The sequence below is a fragment of the Pseudophryne corroboree genome, chromosome 5 (genome assembly GCF_028390025.1).
Source record: "Pseudophryne corroboree isolate aPseCor3 chromosome 5, aPseCor3.hap2, whole genome shotgun sequence".
Classification (NCBI taxonomy): domain Eukaryota; kingdom Metazoa; phylum Chordata; class Amphibia; order Anura; family Myobatrachidae; genus Pseudophryne; species Pseudophryne corroboree.
In genome coordinates this window covers 695,893,988-695,915,911 of record NC_086448.1, presented here as the reverse complement: position 1 = coordinate 695,915,911, position 21,924 = coordinate 695,893,988, and the positions used below count along the sequence as shown (strand labels likewise).

The 21,924-nt window shown below is 45.1% G+C and overlaps 1 protein-coding gene across 2 annotated transcripts in view; it reads left to right on the top strand.

Moving 5' to 3' along the window:
- ARFGEF1 (ADP ribosylation factor guanine nucleotide exchange factor 1) overlaps nucleotides 1-21,924 on the top strand; it is a 331,110-nt gene that overhangs the window by 813 nt on the left and 308,373 nt on the right. The gene's annotated exons all lie outside the window — the stretch shown is intronic.

Sequence of the window (21,924 nt, the reverse complement as noted above, 5' to 3'; positions counted from 1 at the left end):
TGTGTGTGTGACAGTGGGTGACTGCTGTGTGTGTGACAATGGGTGACTACTGTTTGTGTCTGTTTGACAGTGGGTGACTGCTGTGTGTGTGTGACAGTGGGTGATTGTTGTATGTGTGTGAGACAGTGGGTGACTACTGTTTGTGTCTGTTTGACAGTGGGTGACTGCTGTGTGTGTGTGTGTGACAGTGGGTGATTGTTGTATGTGTGTGAGACAGTGGGTGACTGCTGTGTGTGTGTGACAGTAGACTGCTGTGTACGTGTGGGTGACTGCTGGTTGTATGTGTGACAGTGGGTGACTGCTGGGTGTGTGTGTGACAGTGGGTGATTGCTGTGTGTGACAGTGGGTGATTGTTGTATGTGTGTGAGACAGTGGGTGACTGCTGTGTGTGTGTGTGACAGTAGACTGCTGTGTGTACGTGTGGGTGACTGCTGGTTGTGTGTGTGACAGTGGGTGACTGCTGGGTGTGTGTGACTGCTGGGTGTGTGTGTGTGTGTGTGTGTGTGACAGTGGGTGACGGCTGTGTGTGTGTGTGTGACAGTGGGTGACGGCTGTGTGTGTGTGTGACAGTGGGTGACGGCTGTATGTGTGTGTGACAGTGGGTGACGGCTGTGTGTGTGTGAGACAGTGGGTGACGGCCGTGTGTGTGAGACAGTGGGTGACTGCTGTGTATGACCTGTATGTGTGTGACTGCTGATTGTGACATTGGGTGACTTGTGTGTGACTTGGTGACTGCTGTGTGTATGTGTGACACTGGGTGACTGCTGTGTAACAACGGGTGACTGCTGTGTGTGACAGTGTGTAGCGACTGTGTGTGCAGGAGCTGGCATTATGCACTGTGCATGGCAGGATGTGATAGGTGTAGGTCACTGACAGGTGCTGTCTCCTACCAGTGCATGTCATCAGTGTGTTTGCACATTGTGTAAGTCAGTGGGTGACTGTAATAACAGCCAGTGCACCATGGTTTGAAGAGTTCATTGTGACTGACAATGGATGAGTACAGTATGTGACGGATATTGCTGATGGTTGATGGGAGAGGAGGCTGTAGTGCATGCTGTCACTTTGTGACTGTTGTTAGGGTGTTGTGTACATTGCATAATGGTTTACTCAAAGAAAGCCTTTGTACTTATACACTTTTGAAGGTCAGTTGCAAATATTTCTGTTGGTGCAAGAAAGGAAGAGTAGGAAAACCTGTTAAGAAAGGCCTCTGAAACAAGTCATCCTCTAGTAGGAGGGTTATCACAATAGTTGGGCCTAAGGGTAAAGTTGAAGCTGCTCAGAAGTATTATTGCATAGGGGATTGAGTACAGTATATGATTCCTTATGCTCTATATAATATGTAACACATGGTGACAACGGAAGGTGCACAGATTTGTTGATTTTCTATGATCATATTTTAATGTAAAATGAAGATTGCTGTAACTTCTGTACCCTGCTTTAGTTGTTTGGCATTGGATTAGTCAATTAAACCCATTAGTGTTGTACCATGTAGAGAATGTAAACTCCTCGGCAGCACAGTCTTCCTGGATCAATTACGGTCTGTTAGGAAAGTGTGTGTTTTACATCCTCTGTACTCTCATTAAGAGCTTGACGTTCTGTCAGACCTAGAAGAGCGCAATTTGCTCAAATCTTTTTTTAAAGGCCCATTGACCCTGTAACACAAGTTGATCCAATTTTGAAATTCATACTTTCGGTTGTATACAGTATATAAAAATTCTCATTGGAAAGTGCTAAAATAGATGTACATGTTCACAAATGAGGTATATCTCTCTCCATATACTATATCCCTGTGTGACCTCCATAGTCCAACAAGCCTGCATTACTGGAGTGCTATGATCGCTGATGCAGCAGTGTTTATAATGCGTGTACTTACCATGCACTGTCTTGTACTGTAAGTCACTGTTTTCTTGTTCTGCTAATTTGACTATGTTCATTAGCTCCCAGTGCTATTCAATTCAGCGTGATGGTAAGTTGGAGAATGCCTGTTCTTCCGGACTAAACAGGGTGTTTTGTCGGGAGAACCGGAATTCTGTGACTTAAGTGTTCGTCGCGATGCTGTTTCCGCCGCACTAAGCGCAGAAATCAGCTTCGTGCCAGCACTTTTGTCAGATTTCTGTTTGCATCCTTCCGGGGGTGCAAGAAGAAATCCCGTTGTCTGCTGTCGCTGTGCACTGAATTGAATAGCGCTGGGACCTCCTTCCTGGCACTATTAACAACGCAATCGATTGAATCGAGCCCAAAGAGAGCAGAGTTGTCAGAGTTGGACAGAAGGTCGACATTGGCTAAAATTGTCTCTCAACATTCACAGTATTAGAGTTAGCTGTGGTTAGAGTTAGTTTATAGGTCTATAGAAAACCGCACTGTCAATATGTTGACTTTTTGTACCCAACCTCTCGGACAAGACCCTGAAATCCTGTAATTCATACACTCTTTCTGCCCTGCATAGGTTATTGCAATAGTCTCCTTACTGGTCTTCCCCTAAACAGACTTTCACTCCACAATGTAATGTGAATGCAGCAGCTAGACTGATCTTCCCTGCAAAATGTTCTTTTGCTGCAGCTCCGCTTTGTCAGTCTTTGGGCGGTATCCTATTAGCCCTGATGCCGGAGGATAAAAACGGCCGGTTATGGCGATTTAATGACCGATGGTCATTATAGCGGTATCCAATTAGAGGTCGAAATTGGACCTGCGATCGTGCAATAACACATTGGATTGGAGATGAGTCCCGACCCCATGTGTTACCGCTGCACTGGCAGGCCACTTATCGCGGATTATGCTTCAAGTGCCTGAGGCGAGGGAGGAAAGCGCCCCATCGGGGATAATTACCCATGGTCATTGACGTAATTGGATACTCCCTTATATGTTGGTTGCCTGTATTTTACCAAATTCTTTATAAACTACTTTCTCTTACATGTAAGAGAATCAACAAAACTACACCAACATACAACTCTCTTTCGCAAAATCTCTCCGTTAGACCCCTCTGCCTTACACTGATTACTTGCCCCTGTGTATGGGTACAGGACTTTTTTGGGCTGCACCCACTCTGTGAATTGCCTTCCCTTGCAAAACAGCCTCTTCTTGCCTTCAAGCATTCCCTGAAAACTCAACTCTTCAGGCAAGCTTAGCATAATCCAGAACTGCCCACATAACCTCCATTATTCTACCCAATTACCTCTACAATATACAGTTCGCACACAGTCTGCTTCTGTACTACCATCTCACTGCTCCCAGGCCAGTGACTGTATCATACAGCCCACTAATACCCCTTTCACATCGCACAAATAACCCGGTATCGACACGGCATATTGCCGTGTCGACCCGGGTCAGTGTGCGATGTGAAAGGTCCTTGGTCGTTTTAACGGGTCGCCTGACCCGGTAATTCAACCCGGTAAAAAAGAAGGGTTTTACCCGGGTTGATTACCGGGTCAGGTGCGGTGTGAATGGGAGCCGTGTTGATGCGACACGGTTCCCATTCACAGCATAGGGAGAGGCGGCGCAGGAGATGAGCTCATCTCCCGGTGCCGCCTCCACCCCTGCTGCTGCTGCTCCCTCCACTGCTATGGCAACCGACCCGGTATATTGCCGGGTCGGAAAGCCAGCAGCGGAGCGCAAATGCCGGATCCCACTCGGTAAGTACACGTTTGTCTTACCGGGTAGGATCCGGCATTTGCGGTCTGAAAGAAGCATAAGAGCCTCTGTAATCTGTGTGGACCAATTTGCAGCATGTAATCGCTATTGTCACGTATCAAATTCCTACAGTATTTCCCTGTACATTTGAAGCTAGCGAGTAGTGCCCCCTCACCTCGTTCTCTGTCTGGTATTACCTAGTCTCTCTTTATTACTCTTTTGTTCCCAATTGTAAAGCGCAACAGAGTATGCTGGCAATATATAAATAGGTGTTAATAAGTAAATAATATATATATTCGCTCCTGACGGTACATGTATGTGTCCTGATCACCAGCTAGAGAGCAGCCAATGTAATAGATCTGTAACGTGTTTATATATTGTGCAATTTTTTTTTTCTTCATTTAGCTTCATAAATATTGTACGTTTTAGCTTTGCCTCTTGTCTGTGCCGTAACTCCGTAACGCTGCGGGTTAAAGGGTGAGATGTCACCTGGTAAATAGTCGCATTCATTACACAGAGGAAAGCTAGGTGGCGCTGTCCTGTGGATGCTCATAAGGGGGATGGGAGTTTAGTTAATAAAAAGCAATCCTGTAAATAACATAAATATGGATCAGTAGATACTGTGTTACTTCCAGCTTTCTTCTTCTGGGAAAATAGAAATCATTCGGAATCATGGTGGTTTTGTGCCATGTGACAGACATACCTGCCTCCACACCCTGCTTCCAAGTGATGCGGATGTTACGTACAGACAGAGGTAGGATGTACCTGGGTGTTAACCATTAACAGTCTCAGGAAAGAGCTATAGTAGAGTTTATGATGAGTAAGCTGGATTGCTATGGGTAGGTTTAATGCAACATCTCACCTTAGAACTAGTTTATTTTATAACCAAGCAACTTTCAATAAACTTAACCCCCGTATGACTGTATCCTCAGAAAATGTTTGTTCTGGTTGATGTAACCAAAACTAGCAAGAAGTGTATGTGTTCTGACCCAGCCTTTCATCCTGGGATTACCTCTGGCGCTAATGAATACCTTCCTGCATTACGTGTGAAGACTGGCATAGATTTGGAAATAGTGTGTGCCCTATACACCTTATTTATCTGTATTGTCTGTGACACAACATGACAAGAAGCAGGAGAAAGGGAGCTGGCCAGCACAGGGAATGAGATAGGGGTGGAGAAGGAGATGGAACAAAGGGGCCTGCAGTGATGTACTTTCATTTAAAATTCATGCCTGGTATCAGGTATTGGAGTCAGAGGTGCTCGGCAAAGAGCAGAGAGAGTTACAATGGCAGGCAGGCCGGGCAGGCGGGGGGAATGAAAGCTTTGTGAGGCCCGGATTTCAGGAATGAGCCAGGCAAACAATGCTGCTTTTATCAGCTGCTCTCACGCTCCGTGTGCAGGTGGATTACAGTAATGCTAAGATAGGAAGTGAGGTTTAGATTCTCCGCAGAAGTAAAGAATATATCAGGCTATTTATAAATTCCGCACACATTTCAACTGCATGTCTGAATTTTTTACATTAAGCAAGCAGATCATACAGATAGCTCCTACCCCCTGTACCAGTGGCTCACATCTTTTACACATGACATCCCTTCAGTCCTCTTCTTCTACTCACTATTGTCTCTTCTCTGCCTGTGGCATCATCTCTGCCCAATCAGGCCCCTTCCCATCCTCCCCACATTATTCTTCCATGTGTCCCCTTTATCACTGTCACCATCCTGGCCCTTCATCAGTCACCCATTCCTCATCATTTCCCCTTCATTATTATAAGCATAGTAATTAATCCCCCATTAACAGTCATCATTACCACCTTCATCAACCCACTGTATTTATTCTTGTAAACTAATAAATAATACTGTATTTCTCTAACTATGGGCCTAATTCAGACCTGATCGTAGCTTGTGCGGCTACGATCAGCCACCCTGACATGCCGGGGGACGCCCAGCACAGGGCTAGTCCGCCCTGCATCTCTGGCCCTCCCCCCGCCGCACAGGTACAAAAGCATTGCATGGCGACGATGCTTTTGTACCTGAGGAGTAGCTCTCCTACCAGCGCAGCTCCTGCGCCCTGGCAGGGAGCTACCTGTCGCTCTCCTGGTTGCAGCGGCTGCCTGTGATGTCACGCAGCTTTTGCAGCCCGCCCCCCCCGTGAGGTCCGGTCACGCCTGCGTTGCCCGGCCCACCCCATCTCCCCCAGCAAACGCCTCTGCCTGTCAGTCAGTCAGAGGCGATCGCTGGGCTGAGATGCCGATCGCATCTCTGGCATGCGCAGGCGCACGCGTAGTTCAGACCTGATTGCCTGCTGTGTGAAAACGCACAGCAGCGACCAGGTCTGAATTAGCCCCTATGTTGCAGCATTGCAACCAGTGCTTATTTTGTTGTAGCACGCTGCCATTTCTGGTGCCTATATAACTGAACACCAAGAGTGTCCCTTCATGCAGTTTTTTGTTACTTTGGGTAAAAGTGGTGCTTAGGCCTAGTTTGGCACATACAGTGCATTCATTGTCAGTAGCAGTGATCCTGAAAAGCTGAGGATAAATAGATTCATATGTAATTACTTGTTTTTGCTGCATGGGCATCCTCAGCAGGATCAGTGCATGTCTAATTTTTCTGTTTGAAATATGAATACTGGCACACTGCTTTGTGACTACATTGTTCAGAACCTACAGCGGATTGGGCTTTGTATGCCGCTTGTAACTCCTACACTAATGAAAACCTTCTAAATCATTAACGCTCTACCAGCAGCAAAAATATTGCTGCACGTGAGTGGATATGGGTGAGGGTAAATCTTCACATATAGTATTCTTATGGGATGTCTCCTATGTAATTATTGTGCACAGTAGAAAGTTTCAGCTTTAACAAGAAATAATTAATTGCAATGTTGTGTTTGTGTGTGCTGAATATATACTAACGAACTGCAGTGCTGAGTATTGAGAGAGTGTTCCCTCTACTACATTGATGTTTATGCACCTTGATAGCATTTATTTGCATAAAATCTGTCGTGTTCTTTGCGTTGAGGCTTCTTTGCTGTTTATGTATTGTATATGCTGTATACTGCAGAGTATGGCAGGCTTGAACAAACTACCCTAAGGAGGTAATTCAGGTCAGTGCAGAGTGCCGCTGGTCTGGCTGGGTGAAATCCCAGCATAACCAGTATCTTCTTAGACTACTTATTGTCTAAGACGATATTTGGCTATGCGGTCTACATTTTATTTATTTATTTATTTATTTATTTATTTATTAGCAGTTTCTTATATAGCGCAGCATATTCCGTTGCGCTTTACAATTAGAACAACAGTTATAGAACAAAACAGGGCAAAGACAGACATAGCGGTAGGAAGGCCCTGCTCGCAAGCTTACAATCTATAGGGAAATAGGTATTGATACACAAGGATAGATGCAACCTGTTACATAATGTTTCCCCAGATTGCTAGGTTCTTAGTGGGTTGTATGATATGATCACCCATGGCATGAATACCTATAGTCTTCAGTATTCCAGATAATACGTCCTTTACTTATAAAGTAGAACCAACATGAACAGCATATTGTACCAGCCTGTGCCCTGTACATGTGCAGAGCAACCAGGGACCATATACGTATACCACGTATATGTTGGCTGTTGCATTTAGCACCTTTTCATTCTTTGACAAGAGGGAAGGTAGGGCCGTGCACATAGGGGGGACATTTGTTTGATCATTGTGTGACCTGGCTAGGATTCTTTCCACAATTACTTTCAGGTCATATGTGCAACCCATAAATTTACCCTAAATGCATAGATGCGTGATTCAGAGACGGAAGCAGTGTCGATGTTGGAGGCAGTGGAGCGATCTTTTTGCTACTGCAAATGCGTATACGCTGCAACGTTCTTGTGATGACAGTCGTAGCAAGGATTTAATTGCAAAGTGATTGCCAGGGATGTGGGAGGCAACGGTGGGTGGCTACTAAAATGCAGTCCATTCATGCCCATTTTGGGGACATCACTACTTGAAACTGGAGTCAAAATGATGCCGGCATCTCTGTTCCGTCGGCCAATCATAGGGTTAAAAGGTCGTTGGTCGTCGCTGTACAAATCCCAGCACCTGCAAGATTTGCATACTTTCGCACAGCTGCTGCATACTAAATCGCTGCTGTGTGTCCTACTCTGAATTAGGCCCTTGATCTGATGCAGCTATAGGGAATATCAATAAAGGTATACAGTTCAGTTTCAGTAGCTGCCCCCCCCCCCCATTGATTACAGCAACAGCATAAAGCACATGTCACTGCGTGTATTCTCAGATCAATAACGCGGATCCAATCCTACTGTTTCACAGTAAAGTTCTTTAGCATGATGCTTTTGCTGTCAGCTTGGCTTTGGTGCTAGCTGGAGGTGGCAGCCGCTCTGATTCTGACCCAGCATTTATAATTTGCAAATTAGGTTTCATTTAGGAAAACATGTTGGCTTTGTGCACCTTACACACTATGCATATGTTAAAAAAAGTCCCTCACTGCCCCATTTTGCTTGGAGACGAAAAAAAAAAGCGTGCTGTTGGCAATTGCATACCAGGTTCCTGGTAGAGCCACATGCTATATGTTCTTTCCGTGGCGTCCTATTCCTCCCCTGCCTGGGGAATGCCTGTTAGCAAGAGTTCAATACATGGCTTGACTTGGAATCTGAGAAAAACTGAGTGTGCCATTTTATATGTTCTCTTTGACAGAGCAGACATGCCTTTTATATACTCCCGGCTAATGAAAAGTTTTTAAAGACTATAAGGATTTATTTAAAAAGAAAACCAGCACACAAAAAAACATGCAGCTTTTGGTTTATCTCCTTATTTATGTTTTTGAAGTTCCAGGTCAATTCTTGCAATACAGGGCTATCCCATAGAGGAGATTCTGCACATTTTTCTCATTTGTGAAAGAAGAATACATGCGGCAATCAGACCAACACTGATCAGGGAGGAGACTGAGCTGAGCGGGGAGCTGGCCGGGAAGGAAGAGATCGCCTCTTCCCTGCTTTTCTCCATTTCTGCCTGTAATAAAAATCCCATATAACACCATCTAGAGATGGCGTTGTTTGTCAGAAAAGATTGGAAGTGTTGCTTCTCTCCTCTACAATTTTTTTTTTGTCCAGCTAAAGTGGTGGCGAAAAGCCTTTCATAGTCTATTAAATAGAAATAGGTAAATGAATAGATTAAAATCCTTCAAAACCCTCCACTTTTTGACTAGTGAGAGGAAACCGGAGTACCCGGAGGAAAACCACGCAAGCACGGGGAGAATATACATATTCCACATAGCATGGTGAGAATCGAACCCATGACATTAGTGTTGTGAGGCAGTAACACTAACCATTACACCGTCCCTGGAATGATGTGACTGCTTTAAACCTCTGCACCAGTGGTTCCCAAACTTTTTTGAATCACAGCGCCCTAGAATATCAGAATTTTTTTCGCGGCACCCCTAAGCCAAAAGTTTCTTATTGACCATTTAGAAAAAAATACTAAATTGTGTTTATGTGCAATCCTTAGGTTCAGTTATGTGGTGAGGGACAGAAATTGCTTCTGTGTGTCCACATATTTTATAATTGGCAGCCACCAGCACAGGTTTTGCCTATTACATTGACCATAAATAATTTTGAATTGGTCCTGGACTACCAATCCAAGGCTCCCCTGCAAGAACCACTGCTCTACACTGTCCTGATGCATAGGTCATTGATCCTGTATTTATGATGTCTGGTGAGCTATATATACTGTATTGAGGATTTGTAAGTCTTTGCCCAGGCTCACCAGAATGTATAACCAGATGCAATGAATTTGATTTTCTGCAACACTAATAGGAAAATTGTTTATTTTTCTGTACTGCGGATTAAATCTGAAAACATAGCTCAATATTCTGACTAAGGACAGAGAAGTACTTGGCACATTTTCCTTATATTGTTTTGTAGTATTGACCTTTTTTGCTTTTGTAACCCTTTTTATAGAGGAGTAGTGCACATTAATACATAATTTATGTGGACATTTGTACAATTTTTAACGTAGCAATTTTTGTTAAAACAAAAGGAAGTTATTTAAAAAAAAAAAACAAGAAAAAACAAGATGGATGTAATATCAAAGTGGTTAGCTGAGCTTATTTTTAGGTATAGCATTGTTTTTTTTTCTCCGTTACACCCAATACAAGGTGACAATATGGAGTTGCCACCACCGTTTTGTAAAGGAAACCTGCTTGATAATTCAACTCTTTGTATTAAGTTATTTCTCTAACGTCCTAGTGGATGCTGGGGACTCCGTAAGGACCATGGGGAATAGACGGGCTCCGCAGGAAACAGGGCACCCCAAGAAAGAATTAGGATACTGGTGTGCACTGGCTCCTCCCTCTATGTCCCTCCCCCAGACCTCAGTTTGAATCTGTGCCCGGACGAGCTGGGTGCTACTTAGTGAGCTCTCCTGAGCTTGCTAAAAAGAAAGTATTTAGTTAGGTTTTTTTTTTTTTTTCCAGAGAGATCTGCTGGCAACAGACTCTCTGCTACGTGGGACTGAGGGGAGAGAAGCAGCCCTACTCACAGAAGATAGGTCCTGCTTCTTAGGCTACTGGACACCATTAGCTCCAGAGGGATCGTACACAGGAACGCACCCTTGGTCGTCCGATCCCGGAGCCGCGCCGCCGTCCCCCTTGCAGAGCCAGAAGACAGAAGCCGGCGTGAGAAGCAAGAAGACTTCAAAACCGGCGGCAGAAGACTTCAGTCTTCATATGAGGTAGCGCACAGCACTGCAGCTGTGCGCCATTGCTCCCACACTAAACCCACACACTCCGGTCACTGTAGGGTGCAGGGGGGGGGGGGGGCACCCTGGGCAGCAATTGGGAACCTCTTCGCAAAAAGCAGCATATATACAGTTGGGCACTGTATATATGCATGAGCCCCCGCCATTATTTTACACACAAAACGCGGGACAGAAGCCCGCCGCTGAGGGGGCGGGGCTTCTTCCTCAGCACTCACCAGCGCCATTTTCTCTCCACAGCTCCGCTGAGAGGAAGCTCCCCAGGCTCTCCCCTGCAGAATCACGGTAGAAAGAGGGTAAAAAGAGAGGGGGGGCACATAAATTTGGTGCAAAAACAGTATATACAGCAGCTACTGGGTTAACACTAAGTTAATGTGTGATTCCTGGGTCATATAGCGCTGGGGTGTGTGCTGGCAAACTCTCTCTCTGTCTCTCCAAAAGGCCTTTGTGGGGGAACTGTCTTCAAATAGAGCATCCCCTGTGTGTGTGGTGTGTCGGTACGCTTGTGTCGGCATGTTTGACGAGGAGGGCTATGTGGAAACAGAGCGGGTACAAATGAATGTGGGGTCGCCGCCGACACCCGATTGGATGGATATGTGGAAGGTTTTAAATGATAATGTTAATTCCTTGCATAAAAGGTTGGATAAAGCTGAAGCCTTGGGACAGTCAGGGTCTCAACCCATGCCTGATCCTACATCGCAGAGGCCGTCAGGGTCTCAGAAGCGCCCACTATCCCAAATTGTTGACACAGATATCGACACGGATTCTGACTCCAGTGTCGATGGCGATGATGCAAAGTTGCAGCCTAAAATGGCTAAAGCCATCCGTTACATGATTATAGCATTGAAAGATGTGTTGCACATCACAGAGGAAACCCCAGTCCCTGACAAGAGGGTTTATATGTATGGGGAGAAAAGGCAAGAGGTGACCTTTCCCCCTTCACATGAGTTAAATGAGTTATGGGAAAAAGCTTGGGAATCTCCAGATAGAAAACTGCAGATTTCCAAACGGATGCTTATGGCGTATCCTTTCCCGCCAACGGACAGGTTGCGCTGGGAATCCTCCCCTAGGGTAGACAAAGCTTTAACACGCTTATCCAAGAGGGTAGCCCTGCCGTCACAGGATACGGCCACCCTTAAAGATGCTGCGGATAGAAAGCAGGAGGGTATCCTGAAGTCCATTTATTCACATTCAGGTACCTTACTACGGCCGGCGATTGCGTCGGCCTGGATGTGTAGCGCTGCAGCAGCATGGACAGATGCCTTATCTGAGGAACTTGATACCTTGGACAAGGATACTATATTACTAACCCTGGGGCATATAAAAGACGCTGTCCTATATATGAGAGATGCTCAAAGAGACATTAGCCTACTGGGCTCTAGAATAAATGCAATGTCGATTTCTGCCAGAAGGGTCCTGTGGACTCTGCAATGGACAGGCGATGCCGACTCAAAAAGGCACATGGAGGTGTTACCTTACAAGGGTGAGGAATTGTTTGGGGACGGTCTCTCGGACCTGGTCTCCACAGCTACGGCTGGAAAGTCAAATTTTTTGCCATATGTTCCCTCACAACCTAAGAAAGCACCGTATTACCAAATGCAGTCCTTTCGATCACAAAAAGGCAAGAAAGTCCGAGGTGCGTCCTTTCTTGCCAGAAGCAGGGATAGAGGAAAGAAGCTGCACAATACAGCTAGTTCCCAGGAACAGAAGTCCTCCCCGGCTTCTACTAAATCCACCGCATGACGCTGGGGCACCACAGAAGGAGCCAGGCCCGGTGGGGGCGCGTCTCCGAAATTTCAGCCACAAGTGGGTTCACTCACAGGTGGATCCCTGGGCTATAGAGATTGTGTCTCAGGGATACAAGCTGGAATTCGAAGAGATGCCCCCTCACCGTTACCTCAAATCGGCCCTGCCAGCCTCCCTCTTAGAGAGGGAAATAGTGTTAGCTGCAATTCACAAATTGTATCTCCAGCAGGTGGTGGTAAAGGTTCCCCTCCTTCAACAGGGAAGGGGTTACTATTCGACAATGTTTGTGGTACCGAAACCGGACGGTTCGGTCAGACCCATATTGAATTTAAAATCCCTGAACATATACCTGAAAAGGTTCAAGTTCAAGATGGAATCGCTCAGGGCGGTCATCGCAAGCCTGGAGGAGGGGGATTTTATGGTGTCTCTGGACATAAAGGATGCTTACCTTCATGTCCCCATTTATCCACCTCATCAGGAGTACCTCAGATTTGTGGTACAGGATTGTCATTACTAATTCCAGACGTTGCCGTTTGGTCTCTCCACGGCACCGAGAATATTTACCAAGGTAATGGCGGAAATGATGGTGCTCCTGCGAAAGCAAGGAGTCACAATTATCCCATACTTGGACGATCTCCTCAAAAAGGCGAGGTCCAGAGAGCAGTTGCTGATCAGCGTAGCACGCTCTCAGGAAGTGTTACAACAGCACGGCTGGATTCTGAATATTCCAAAGTCGCAACTGATTCCTACGTCGCGTCTGCCCTTCCTGGGCATGATTCTGGACACAGACCAGAAGGTTTTCTCACGACGGAGAAAGCTCAGGAACTCATGACACTGGTCAGAGACCTCCTAAAACCAAAAAAGGTGTCGGTGCATCACTGCACACGAGTCCTGGGAAAGATGGTGGCGTCATACGAGGCCATTCCCTTCGGCAGGTTCCATGCGAGGACCTTTCAATGGGCTCTGTTGGACAAGTGGTCCGGATCGCATCTACAGATGCATCGGCTGATCACCCTATCCCCCAGGGCCAGGGTGTCTCTTCTGTGGTGGCTGCAAAGTGCTCACCTTCTCGAGGGCCGCAGATTCGGCATTCAGGACTGAGTCCTGGTGACCACGGATGCAAGCCTCCGAGGGTGGGGGGCAGTCACACAGGGAAGAAATTTCCAGGGTCTGTGGTCAAGTCAGGAGACTTGCCTTCACATCAATATCCTGGAACTAAGGGCCATATACAACGCCCTAAGTCAAGCGGAGACCCTGCTTGGCAACCAATCGGTGCTGATTCAGTCAGACAACATCACCGCAGTGGCTCATGTAAACCGCCAAGGCGGCACAAGGAGCAGGTTGGCGATGGCGGAAGCCACCAGAATTCTTCGATGGGCGGAGAATCACGTACGAGCACTGTCAGCAGTGTTCATTCCGGGAGAGGACAACTGGGAAGCAGACTTCTTCAGCAGGCACGACCTCCACCCGGGAGAGTGGGGACTTCATCAAGAAGTCTTCGCGCAGATTGCAGGTCGGTGGGAACTGCCACAGGTGGACATGATGGCATCCCGCCTCAACAAAAAGCTACAGAGGTATTGCGCCAGGTCAAGAGACCCGCAGGCGATAGCTGTAGACGCACTAGTGACACCGTGGGTGTTCCAGTCGGTTTATGTGTTTCCTCCTCTTCCTCTCATACCCAAGGTGCTGAGAATCATAAGAGAAAGAGGAGTGAGAACAATACTCATTGTTCCGGATTGGCCAAGAAGGACTTGGTATCCAGAGCTGCAAGAAATGCTCAGAGAGGACCCATGGCCTCTGCCTCTAAGACAGGATCTGTTGCAACAGGGGCCCTGTCTGTTCCAAGACTTACCGCGACTGCGTTTGACGGCATGGCAGTTGAACGCCGGATCCTAGCAGAAAAAGGCATTCCGGATGAGGTTATTCCTACGCTCATAAAGGCTAGGAAGGACGTGACGGCTAAACATTATCACCGTATATGGCGAAAATATGTTGCTTGGTGTGAGGCCAGGAATGCCCCTACAGAGGAATTCCAGCTGGGCCGTTTCCTTCACTTCCTACAGTCGGGAGTGACTTTGGGCCTAAAATTGGGTTCCATTAAGGTCCAGATTTCGTCCCTATCCATTTTCTTTCAAAAAGAACTGGCTTCTCTTCCTGAAGTTCAGACGTTTGTAAAGGGAGTGCTGCATATTCAGCCCCCGTTTGTGCCTCCAGCGGCACCTTGGGATCTTATTGATTTGAGCCACTTTAAACAGTGGAGTTAAAATTTCTCACGTGGAAGGTGGTCATGCTGTTAGCCTTGGCTTTAGCTAGGCGTGTGTCAGAATTAGCGGCTTTGTCACATAAAAGCCCCTATCTGATTTTCCATGTGCACAGGGCAGAATTGTGGACCCTTCCACAATTTCTGCCAAAAGTGGTGTCATCTTTTCATATGAACCAACCTATTGTGGTGCCTGTGGCTACGCGTGACTTGGAGGATTCCGAGTTGCTAGATGTGGTCAGGGCTTTGAAGGTTTATGTGGCCAGAACGGCGAGAGTCAGAAAAACGGAGTCACTGTTTATCCTGTATGCACCCAACAAGCTGGGTGCTCCTGCTTCAAAGCAAACTATTGCTCGCTGGATCTGTAACACGATTCAGCAGGCTCATTCTGCGGCTGGATTGCCGCTACCAAGATCAGTAAAAGCCCATTCCACAAGGAAAGTGGGCTCTTCTTGGGCGGCTGCCCGAGGGGTCTCGGCATTACAGCTTTGCCGAGCAGCAACTTGGTCGGGTTCAAACACTTTTGCAAAGTTCTACAAGTTTGATACCCTGGCTGAGGAGGACCTTGTGTTTGCTCATTCGGTACTGCAGAGTCATCCGCGCTCTCCCGCCCGTTTGGGAGCTTTGGTATAATCCCCATGGTCCTTACGGAGTCCCCAGCATCCACTAGGACGTTAGAGAAAATAAGATTTTACTTACCGGTAAATCTATTTCTCGTAGTCCGTAGTGGATGCTGGGCGCCCGTCCCAAGTGCGGACTTCTTCTACAATACCTGTATATAGTTATTGCTTACATAAGGGTTATGTTATGGTTGCATCAGGGTTTATCTGATGCTCTGTTGTTGTTCATACTGTTAACTGGGTAAGTTTATCACGAGTTATACGGTGTGATTGGTGTGGCTGGTATGAGTCTTACCCTGGATTCCAAAATCCTTTCCTTGTACTGTCAGCTCTTCCGGGCACAGTTTCTTTAACTGAGGTCTGGGGGAGGGACATTAACAAAGCTAAATATTTATCTTATTAAAAACACGTTAAAGGTTAAAGAACACAGTACGCAATTGGCGCAAAAAGTACCGCAAGGGTACTCCCTTAACTATACCTTAAGGAATGTACTTATACTGTAAACCTCTGTGTAGTGGTAGAGTGTAAATGCAACACAGTATAACCTTATTACCTTTAAAGCTGTTCTAGCGTCACCGACGCTCTGAGAATACTTAACACTATAAGAAATACACAGATACCGTGCTCAGGGTCCAACGCCTAATATATATATTATGAATGATATACTTGCAAAAGAATTAATACAAATACAAATCATACACTACAATATAACATAGACTACCTAACCAGATAACTACACAGGAAATATAATACAATTACTATTTAAGAGAAAATAAGAGAGAAAGAGGAGAAGAGAGAGAGAGAGAGATTGGCTCACAATAACAAGAAGATCAATATGGTTGCAGCGAAGCTTACACATGTGAGGAACAATCGCTGCGCAGTTATTCAATGCTGAGAATCTTTGTGGAGAAAATACTTGACCTTACCCATACTGGCAGTCCCTATATACACAACCCTACAATACCGCATGGGACAGAAGCTAGACTCCCTTTTATTAAAGCTCCCATGATTCCAAAGACTGCACCACATGGTTGAAAGGGGGAGGGGAAAATACCCGGCAGCAGCCATTTTAGATTTGCAGGTCCAAACACATGGCACTCTCTGCTACCCCACAATCACATAGCAGAAGACACAAGACTCCATTTTATTCAAAACTGTCCAAGCCTCAGAACAATGCATATGTTCTGATTTTACAATTCCAAACCATCTAAATCACCTTTCACAATTTCAATCCAACTTCCTAGAACCATCTTATTCACTTTCACATTCCAAACAACTTCAGTATCTCAATAACCAGAGCATATTCATCACAAGACCAGATCACAATGTAACCACACATCTCAGCCTGCCATTGCTACCAGCACATGTTCAAACGTAACTGCATGGTGGTATTTATGATTAACAAGATATATTATAACTAACCAGCACAATCTATTTTAAATCACCATAGGCAAACAAATACCACAAATGCTATGCTACAGGTTGTCTAATGTCCCAGCTACCATCACAGATTCCCAGATCTATCACACAAACACCCAACAATCACACAACCAAGTTACAATATCCTATTTAAACCAGAAAGCAATCTGTCTATATTTCCTTATCTAGCCATGTGAATTCAATACTTAGCCTTTGGTGCCTGGTGATGATCCAGCCATGCTTCTGGGAGCTTTGTTCTGAGTGTAGCTCCATTACATCTGTTCTCTGAGGCCACCTGCAAAAACGGACCCCCAACCCCCCCAGACAGGAACTATCCTCCTGTGTGTCTGTTCCTAGGGGAGGGGTCTCTCTCTCTCCTTTGTATATGTTAATCAGGTTCAGCCCTGAAAATCTTAGTAAAAGGTTGGCTTGATCATCCATTGTTCTCAACAAAGTGATCTCAGCTTTTATACATATAATCATATCTATCCGCTGCAATGTCCCACAACTTCACAACCAGCATCAAACTAACCCACACATCATTCTGCTTGCTTCAATACCAAACATGATGGGCGCATCTGGTTCTGTTCAGATAATACATATTCATGACATCAATTCATCAGCCAATTCTAAATCTCCATGATGTCTGGTGCTTGACATTATTATAACCATGTACTGTATGAAACAAGCGCCAAATCCATCTCCGTGCCATGTCCGAGCAAATGCGTGTGTTTCCATATATTGCTGTGCTCGCTGCGCATATTTGCAAGTATATCGACTTAAATGTGTGTGTGGTTTGTATGTTCTCTCTATGTAATATTTTTGACTTTGACAGTCCACCCTTTGGCAGTCACCAATAACTGCCACTTCCTAAAACATTTCAAAAAGAGAAAAATATATGTCAGGGGTTAATACATTTACATGGTTGGGTAGGGGAGGAGAGGAGAAGGTAGAAAAAGGGTATGACCTAGTGAGATAGCAGAAGCATGTGTGTATGAATCCGTGCTTGGGGGTCATGTATCATCGTGCCGTACGTGTTTTAAATCAAGCTTCGAGGTATTGCGAAGTATACATTTGAATTCCTTCTTATCCCGTGGTACGGGTCTGTGGATGGGCTGTCAAACTTTACCGAGCTCTTTTCGGCTTTGGTTGTAACAAAATGGGGGAGCACATTTTAGTTGATGATACATGAATGGGGGTGATATGTGATTGCTGATATCTGTGCCTGTATTCCCTATCGACTATGTGTGTCATTACCTGAGGGTTGTAGAAATGGAGAAAAGACATAATTACGGTAAATGCGGTGGTATTCTATGTCAGGTGAATGAACATTCGTCGATTGAGGTCTTGTTTGGTGTCTGTTGAATGCAGTCTTCTTTGTGCTTTTGCCCATAAGGTGCGAGCAAAAGCTGTCAATGTCCATAGATTTACAAAAGTGTTGGGCTAGCGTAATTTTAAAATTTCTAGGGAAACTGGGGATCCATGGCATAGTTCATCAAAAATCTGTGTATCAGGTTGTCAAAACTTCTTCTTTAATCCATCTGTTGTCTGTATATCGGCTCATCAAACTCCTCGTCCAAGTGGGTCTTTTTACCTTGGAGAAAACGGAAAAACAGGTGAAAGAAACGGACCGTAGAAATCGCATTTTCATCACATCATTGTTTCTACCGTTGGGTCATAAATCAAGTCCATTGGAATTACAGTTTCCTCACTCCTTAGACTCATTACCTCAGGTAGTACTTTTCCAATATAACACAATCCTTCAGAGTTTGGGGCAAGCCGCTCATACGCCTTTCTCCCGCATATGAAATATGCATCATCGGGGAGAACATATGGGACGGAGTAGGACATAACCATATTACACACCTTCCATGTGAAATCTCCTAACCCTAATTCTTCCATCTGCTTAGTACACGTATCAGGTTGTACGATATGTGCACAGTATCCTGGTGATACCTCTCCAACTCTCGTAATCCTATTTCCTAAGGTATACCTATACCGGAAAGATTTTCCTCTACTGGCTATGTGGCGTACAAGCTCTGTATCTGTCGGCATTCTATCTGCTCTATATGAAAAGGTCATGGTTTGGTTACTCCATGACACTTCCCAATTTCCCGGCTTTCGGGGATTGGAGATGTTAAAACATAATAGGGACCTATCCACATGATATTGGTGGAGCTTCAAACTAGGAGGACTAGAGATATTAAACCTCCTGTCCACCGGTCTCCAACCCTTTAGCTCAAGTACCTCCCCTACCGTTAAAGGAAATGGTACTAGCCCTGATTTGCTATGACCTTGAGGTACTTGAGAGCATACCCAACAATCTGTCTTATTTAACACACTACCCACTAAGGAGTGATAGTCACTCAATGGATGCCGGTCCATGTGGATATTAAAACTGGATTGGCATTTCTTAATGCACCCATCCTCAACTACATTGTTACAGAGCCTACAGATACAGTTTTCTTTTCAGCTAACAATGTTTACAAATAACATGGCTGTTAGATCGTTTCCGGTACTCGCCTTTGCTCGGTGCTTGTGTTGCTATTGGAAATTTACACCTCCGTCTTAGTCAATGGAACCTTTCTGGATCCTTTCTCGACCTCACTGGTACTCTCACCGAAACAGACTGCTCGGGTCAACGTCATGGTCAACAGGAAAATCCATATCACAGTCTCTCGGGGCAAGTCCATCTTACAGGAGGAGAAAAGAAGAAATTTGTAATGGGGTACAGAAAATCAGTTTGAGGGGGAGAGAAACTTGTTTCGATAATTAGTTCTCTCGTCTTGTTGTTCTTCTTGTTCTGCTGTCTTCTCAAAGGTGCTGTCTCTCAGTCTTCCAAACGAACATTCTGGTGATGCAATATTCCCTCCAAACCAGCGATCTTTCTGTAAGGAGCAAAAATCTTGCATTACCATTTGTCTAACTGATGGGTGACATACCATCTTTAAAACATGAAAGCATGAGTGAGAAGAGAGAGAAAACAACAACAGCAAAAAAAAACAAAGAGAGAGAACAATTTATATGCATGTGTATATTACTTAAATCAACAATAGCCATCAATAGGAAAAGAGAAAAAAAACATTTTTCAAACATTTTAAAACATTGTCAGATCATCAGGCTGTCATATCTACATGTCTAATGGTTTCCTTGCGCAGTCCCTCCCCCCAGCACCATACTCCACTTTCTGTATCTGGCCAGGATACATTGATGCGGATAGGTCATGCTGGGGTTTGGTAGACTTCTGCAAAGACCAAGTATATATGCAATGTTTGAATCCTACCAATATTCGTCAGAGATGGGGAGAGAGAAAAAGAAACATTTCACAGATACATTTACAACGTTTCACCTGGTCATTCCTGTGTCTTCAGGGAATGACCTCCCAATTTATTAACAGTTACCTCAGGCTTACCATCAGTTCTAATGATCACCTTTCCTGACCACATATCATGGGTGTGGCCCAAAATTCTTCCTATATGGTCCCTGTTTATAATTGTGTGTGTTTTAATTTTGCTCATTTCTGGGTCTAGGGGGTCTGACTTTATGTGGGTTATTACAGCTGCTGGCATAATGCCCTTCTCCTTTACAAAGATAACAAAACCGGGGCTTCTTCCAAGTGTCAGTGACCTGAGGTTTTGGTTGATTTGATGCCTCCTCAAACGCTCGGATGCTTATCACCATCAACCGCTTTCCCTGTGCTTCCCTGCTTCCTTGGATATCATGGTTATGTTGTTGTCTAGGGGATTGATATGACTTTTGTATTCCTCTTGATCTACAATCTCTCGCAAAGTGTCCTTTTTTTTTATGACAATTGTAACAGACTTCCACATTTAAATTTCTCGCAGGGGTTTGGGGCTTATGCTGGAGTGGTCTTGTGGTTAGGGCCTGTATACTTGCGGCCATTAATTTATCACTTTGTGACTCTCTGTATCTGGTGATATTTTGATCAATATCAATAGCGGCCTCTCTTAATGCGGCCACCGAGATATTTCTCCAGTTTGGGTTGGTGGTCTGTACCCTTGTACTCAATACCTCCTTTAAACCATTCATTAATACCTTAACCGCTATTTCTCTATGCTGTGCGCATGTTTTGATATCTGTGATCCCAGTGTTCCTAGCCATTACTTGCAGTGCTCGATTGAAATAACTGGAGATACTTTCCCTTTCGTTTTGTCTTATGGAGAAGATTTCATTCCACTTGACAACGGCAGGGAAATATACTTCCAACTGTTGGTTTATCTGCTTAATACATTCCTGATTGTGTTCCTCCGTTTGAGGTACTTCTGTGTCTAATTGACAATCAGTAATAAATGTCGCAGAGTCAACACCGGAGGGCAAACATGCCCTCAGCACTGTCCGCCAATCTTTGTTGGTGGGTTCTGTTGAGTTTCCTTGTTCTTTAATGAACCTTTGACATGCGACTAGATTTTTCCGTGGATCGGGAAATTCGGACATAATTGATCTCAATTCGGTCCGGGACCAGGGACAGCGCATTGCACTGTCCTGGACGGGAATGGTTCCCTGATCGTCAGTCTTCCCATTGGGGACTGTGATCACCCTGACAGGACTAAACTCAATTACATCACCTTGTTTTGGTCTTACAATATGGGGTACATTTATTTGTGCGTGATATAAAACATTGTACGTACCTGTGGACACGACCTCACCTGACCCTCCGTTAGGGGGTTTGATTATTGCCTTTACCAATTTGGTCGCGTCCACCTGGATGTCTTGTAGGATGGCTGCTGGAAGTGGTGCCGACATCGTGTTGAGTTCACTTTCTTGCTCGTATTCCTGAGGGAAGTTTGACATGGGGTGCAACTTGCACGGGTTAATAGTTGTACATTTAACAGCATTACAATTATCATTGTTATGTTTATTACACTTATTCTTATCATCTATACTACAGTTGCTAAGTGCGTTTTTATTGTTCAACATTGTGCCTTTTCTCTGCAACCATAATCCTCTCCATTGCCATGTCTCTCCTCTCAAGATGAAAGTTAGGTATGTAAGTTACATTTCTTTGCATTTCACTTTCCTGTTGCCATAACTGCAAACAATCATAATGCTTGATTCGTCTCTTTGCTGATTTAATGAGACATATCCTTCTCCTTAAATTCGTTAACACTTCTGTGCTGAAGCTACCTACTCTTGGGAATTTCTCCCCGTCATGTACTGTCATTCTCTCCCATTCATCACATAAAGCTTCTGTGTGACTTCCGTATTTCTCACACATTACATACCTTGCCGACCCGACTGGTCGGTTCACTGAATCAACCCGAACCGAGGTTGATCGCCCCCTACCTGAACAAGTGGCCCCCATAGTTCGAAGGTGTTGCTTTATTCAGCCAACCCTTACGCAAACCAAAATGTTCAAAATAGGCTGACGGTGGCGGTTTACCGAGTACCCCACTCACTCGCCCACGCCGACCAATACGACCTGATCACACCGATATGGTGCTGGCGTACTCGACCCAGGGCCCCTGCGACCTGAACCTCT